The 6,283-nt window shown below is 46.4% G+C and overlaps 1 long non-coding RNA gene across 1 annotated transcript; it reads left to right on the forward strand.

The window, feature by feature from the left end:
* The first annotated feature begins 3,882 nt into the window (after positions 1-3,882).
* On the forward strand, positions 3,883-4,993 carry LOC125541462 (uncharacterized). The gene is made up of 2 exons (XR_007297537.2): positions 3,883-4,367; positions 4,704-4,993. It is a non-coding gene; the product is annotated as an uncharacterized LOC125541462 (long non-coding RNA).
* Positions 4,994-6,283: the final 1,290 nt, after the last annotated feature.

Below are 6,283 nucleotides of genomic sequence, written 5' to 3' on the forward strand. Positions count from 1 at the left end.
GCAGCTCCTATCAGGATGTCAGCGCATCGGGCGGCTTTGCTGGTCTTGTTTTACCATTGTCGAAATGTCTTGTAACCGGGATTCTGAGCCTAATCGGGTCTTCCTGGGAGAAGGAATATCCTTCGTTGACTGTGAGAGCTTGTGATGGGTGAAGTTGGGACACCCCTGCAGGGTTTTAAACTTTCGAAAGCCGTGCCCACGGTTATGGGCAGATGGGAATTTGTTAATGTCCGGTTGTAGAGAACTTGATACTTAACTTAATTAAAATGCATCAACCGCGTGTGTAGCCATGATGGTCTTTCCGGTGGAGTCCGGAAAGTGAACACGGTGTTGGAGTTATGCTTGAACGTAAGTAGTTTTAGGATCACTTCTTGATCACTTCTAGTTTCACGACCGTGCCTTACCTTCTCTTCTCGCTCTCATTTGCATAAGTTAGCCACCACATATGCTAGCACTTGCTGCAGCTCCACCTCACTACCTTTTTCCTACCCTTAAGCTTAAATAGTCTTGATCGCGAGGGTGTGAGATTGCTGAGTCCCCGTGACTCATTGATTATTTCCAAAACTAGTTTGCAGGTGCCGATGATACCGTGCAGGTGACGCAACCGAGCTCAAGGAGGAGCTCGATGAAGATCTTGTTCATTGTGTTGTTTTGTTTCAGTTGATCAGTAGTGGAGCCCAATCGGGACGATCGGGGATCTGTAGCATTAGGGGTGGTCTTCTTTTATTTCGGTTCCGTAGTCGGACCTTGATTGTATTCTGGATGATGTAATGCTTTATTCATGTATTGTGTGAAGTGGCGATTGTAAGCCAACTATGTACCTCTTTCTTATTCAGTACATGGGATGTGTAAAGATTACACCTCTTGCGACATGCCTACAATGCGGTTATGCCTCTAAGTCGTGCTCCGACACGTGGGAGATATAGCCGCATCGTGGGTGTAACAGCTTATCATGGTGGGTGCGATTAGAACGTCGCCAGTGCCTGGAAACGAGATGAGGCGTAGACATGAACGCCGGCGTACTTCACCCAGGTTCGGGGCTCTCCTAGGAGATAACACCCATAGTCCTGCCCTGCGCGGCCTCCGCATGATCACTAAGACACAAGTGGTACAATGGTGCTCCTCGAGCTGTTTGCTAGAGGTGGGAGAGGGCAAGGCTGGCTCTCTACTCCCTTAGGTCTAAGTCTAGTCCTAACAGGTTCAGAACCCTTTGCATGGGTGCCCTGGGGGTTTATATAGACCTACCCCCCAGAGGTACAATGGTAATACAGCCGGGCGTAAGGCCCAGCTGTCAGTCTCTTTATCCGCCGGCTTCTCCGCCGGCTGTTGGGACCCGCCGCCTGGTGGGCCCCGCCGACTGGTCAGGTACGGGACCGACAGGCCACCTCCGCCACTCTCGGGTCTTGTCGGCTGCTGATCACTGTAGCCGTGACACTGATGATGTAGGCTTGGTCAGGGGATCGTGGCTACAGCTTCGCCGCCTAGCGGGCAATTACTGTAGCCACTCTGCGTCTCGTTTGGTTAGTGGCGTGTGGGATCCGAGGAAGGGGCGAGCCGACTGCTGGGGGCCGACCTCCCTCGGGTCCAACTGGTCGGGCTCTAGCCGTCTTCCGGGCTCTCGCTGATTGCTGGGGCCCGTCGTCCTTGGGTCGTACCGACAGGCCGTCATGGGAGCAGTGCTCCGCCTGCTTGTGGTGATGTCAGGAGTGGTGTGGCAACAGTGCCACGCCGAGCGGAGATCTCCGCCGGTATGGTGCACTGTGGCCATGCCCGGCCCTGGATCGGGGGGGAGGATGGTCTACACTGTAGCCACCCCTGTCTTTTCTTTCTTGATGAGGGCGCGGGCTTTGTTGGCGCCATGGGCCGACTGCTAGGGGCCAGCTTCTCTAGAAGCCACCAACGGGCAGCCGGCTATTCCTTTAGCCGGCCACCAGAAGGTGGCACTTCATCTTGGTGCCTTGAGGGGCGCAGCTAGCCCCGATGTCTTGAAAGGTTATGGGCCTCGGGTTAGCCTACCCGTGGCCCATTACTCGGACACAATCACCTCAATTTACTTGTATAACATGGACAAATTCCACTTTTCTTTAGTACTTAGCAAACTTATCATCTCTACTCTTGTAAAAAAACGAGTTGGTGATGATGATGTGCCTACCATCTTAGAATATAGACCTTCCGATCTATATCTGATGGGTAGAAAGCAAACTATGACAATTTTACAAAAGATACCCGCACCTCTCTCCACATTTCCAGATAAGGCCTTGCCTCGTTCATCCTTATCTCCCACAACCTCATTGCTGAGCAATTAAAAAAGAAGTCTCTAGAAGAAACATGGTGGCCGCTGCCACCTGCCGGCGCCGTCCATCCCCATGCCTCCGCCCAGTCCGACCACCAGTCACCACCACGCTCCACTCCTCCTCACCTTATCTCTCATCTTTAATTTTTTTGATGAAATTCTCGAGATACCATTTTTCCGATAAAATTCTCGAGAAATCATTAGTTTTTACACATGGGATTACTCCTGCATGGGTCAATCACAACAGGTGTTTTGTAAAAAAATACATCTTGATGTTCCATGCAATGCACAGGCATCTTGCTAGTAATTGTATAACGCAAATCACGAGCAGGAAGTGACATTTTTTACACAACCACATTAACATGGCCACGTAAATCACTAGCTAAAGTGTAATACCATTATACTTATATCCCGATGCAAAAGGTTGAGTACATGACCGAAGAGTAGAGTCGCACACACGCACTCCGTCTCTCAGAATCTCACACACACACCAGTTACGTGCCGCCCCTTAAGAAGACACGTATGTTACAATTTGTGCACCCGTGGGTACACGTGATGGTGCGCATTTATCTAAGCTAGACGGCGAACCCAAACAGTAGCTGCATTCATTCCCCTCCCACCGCCTCTTCTCTGGTCGGCGTCGCCCGGTAGCCATGGCCCGGCAGAAGGTAACGACATACACCATACACCCGCCGGAGCGGCGCTTTAATTTGGAAATTTTAGTGGTCATGCATGCATCTTTTTGTGCTAGCACTCCTATATAAGTACGACCGGTCATTTCCCACGGACGTGCGTGGGTGGTGGAAGAGGAAGGAGAAGGGAAGCGAGCTATGGTGTAACGTTTTTACCACAATTTCTTACGAAACTGAGTGCAATAATAGTGTAGTTTTGCAAACTACCAGTACTACACCTGAAACGGTTCAAAACCAATACCACCACCACGCCTGCGTCTGACCACCCTAGCCGACCCAACCCCCTCCCTTGCCAGCGCACGATTCCCGCGTGAAACGTTCAACGTCGCTATAGATCGTCAGTGTCGCATTAATGCCAGGCCAGAGCGGAGGCGACCTCTCATCGGTGCCGGCTTTGAAGCAGCGCAACGGCCGCGAGAGCACCGCTTGCCGGTGCACGCGACTGCTCCGCTTCAAGGCTAGCCATAGTTTGGATGAGTCTCCATCGTGGGGAACCACACTAGCTGTGATGATATAGACTCCCGCTGCCCACAGTTATGAATCATTCCATCTATGAAGAACACATGGGACTGGAACTATGAGACGGACATGTACCTAGGAGTGGACGTATGAACCTGAGTAATGTAGTGCAGTAAGCGAAGTAGAAAGGCACAAATCTTACATTCTTAAGAAGTTGATCCCCACCACTATCAATTCTGTCAACATGGACAACGTCCACATCAGCTTCATGCCACATCAGTGTTCACATGAGGCTTAACATGCATGTGATGCCATGTCATCCTACCGTTACCATCTCATAGATCTTTTCTTTATCCTGGAAAAAATATATCTTTTCTTTATCAATAAAACGTTCGATTTAGTGTGCATCGCTCATCTTCCATCTTCTGTAGCCGACGATACACATCGTCTTCCATCTTTCATAACGGACGCAACATCTTCTTATCCTCAACCCCCTGTTTGGTATGCACATCTCCTCACTCCAATCGAAATCTTTAATAACCTCCATCAGCCATCCGCACCGCCCAAGCCGGCGGCAATCTCTTCCTCCGTGCCACCCAAGATGGAGGTATTCTCTTCATGCGTCCACACAGGTGGTGCCTGCCTTAACCGTCCGTCCGTGCCAGCCAAGCCGGCCACACAACCACCGGCCACCAATGTCTAAAGTGGCGCTCCTCCATTGACGTAAGTGCGGCCGCCTCGCCGCAACCTCATGGCGCAGCACGCCTTAGTTTCTATCTCCCTCCAAAGCATCTGGATCCATTCCCTTCCTGTAGTATTGTTGTTTGGGATGGCCCTGTGCACCCGCCTCTCTTTGATTTAGATGCAGGCCGGCCGCACGCTGCTGGCAATACGGTAGTTCTTACTCCATTGAACCCAACGAGGTAATCACGCATGTTTCTTCTATGTCTGAGCATTCAGACCCTTAATGTTGCATTCTATTTCCTTCTCCTTCCTTTATTTTTGTTCTCCGGGATGGCCCATCTAGCTGCCCCTCTTGATTCATGTTCAACCTTCCGATTGCCAGCAATTCGGCACTGTTGCTAGATTTTTGCTGCATTTGTATTCTTGTACACATACTAACTCTTTGCATTTTGTGACGAGATAATTCGCTGTAGATTTCTTACGGCTAATGTAGCTACTTCGTAATTATCTCTGTACTACACTGCTACTGTCCGGATGTACTACCAATAACTTGGTTTGTTTGTTTATGCTTGCAGGTATACAGTCCAGTCTACACTTTCTGTTATATTTTACCCAAAACAATATGACCTCACACAAAAGTGGACTGCTATTGAATCATAATCTCACATGTGAATGATTGACAATTTTTTCTCTAATCTTGATTGGGGCTAGTATTTATAACTGCAAAACTTTGCTCACTTTCATGTTTGTTGCTTGGACTTCTCACACCTGTAATTTGTTTTAATTTATAAATTGTTTTAATTTTCAAACATATTATTCATCAATTATGTAACACTGAAGTAAAGATTGGCTTCGACATTATCTCTGTATTATCCTATGATCGGGGTGTTCTAGCAAGAAAAAGATTTATTCATTTGTGCTTGCATGTATACAATGCACTCTACACATTTTTATATTAACCCATATCAATATGACACAAACACTGACCCTGATAACCTCTCTACACTTGAATAAGGATGTCAAATACGACTGACAAAATATTTTCTTGTACTGTAATCTTGATCATTGAAAAAATTCAGTCACTTTTAGGCAGGTACTTAACTTAATATTATTCATCTGAGTTAACTGGTACCTGTGTCGCAACATTGTAGCAATTTTGTGTCATTGCAAAATAACATGTGCACTTAACTTTTGCTCAGTCCTTTTACACCCATGCAATTCTACACATGCTTATTTTTATATACCAATAGGTCACTGTAGGTTGGGTTATCTGTTTGTGAACTTATATTTTTCTTTTTGTTCAAACTATGTTTTCTCAATGCTAGCAGAACTCCATAGATTATACATCTTAAGAGTCTTGTTTTTGCACACGAGAATATATCTTAAGAGCCCATTGCGAGCCATTAACTCCGCAGAAAATGCTAGCTGCTAATACAAATTCTTTAGCTATCAACAGTGTGATCAATAGTATGCACAATCTCACCACACAGAATTTGCGGAGATGCCGGATGCTCTACCTTTGTATTTCAATCGTCCGCACTCCAGGATGAACGCCTCTGAAATCCTCACGTCACTCTTCCATTAGTTCGGCCAAAAAGGCACAGTAGATACATGCACGAAATGAATATGCTCAAGGATTCTACAAAATGAAAAGTATGTGTAACTATCACAAGGAAATCTCAGGGTGAAGACTATAGTAACCAACTGCCACATGAACATCACATTATCACTGTTGGCTGCATAAAAAAAGTGAATGACACCTCCAAGACATTTCCAGCAACGAGGACCCGGCAAAAGGAATTTGATACATATTTGCTCCTCTACTAATTAACACACATTTATAAACAATATATTTATTCTACATATAACCACATTTATAAATATACTGTACCAAGTACTTGGATTCAATATAACTTTTGTTACTATACACTTCTTAAAATTTTCCCTCAACTCAAACCACGTGTAATTGCATTGCCAACTTACTATGGTTCTCTACGAATATCATGGTATTTTAATCTTTGAATCGTTAACAGATTGGTTCTCTAAAATTCGTCCTCAAATACCAGCATCAACGCGCGGGAAATCATCTAGTAGTATGAACATGTGTGGCATATAGGCATTTGTCTCTTACTACCACTAAATGTTGTACGTGCAA

The sequence above is a fragment of the Triticum urartu genome, chromosome 2A, assembly GCF_056163025.1.
Source record: "Triticum urartu cultivar PI428250 chromosome 2A, HENAU_Tu73, whole genome shotgun sequence".
Lineage (NCBI taxonomy): Eukaryota > Viridiplantae > Streptophyta > Magnoliopsida > Poales > Poaceae > Triticum > Triticum urartu.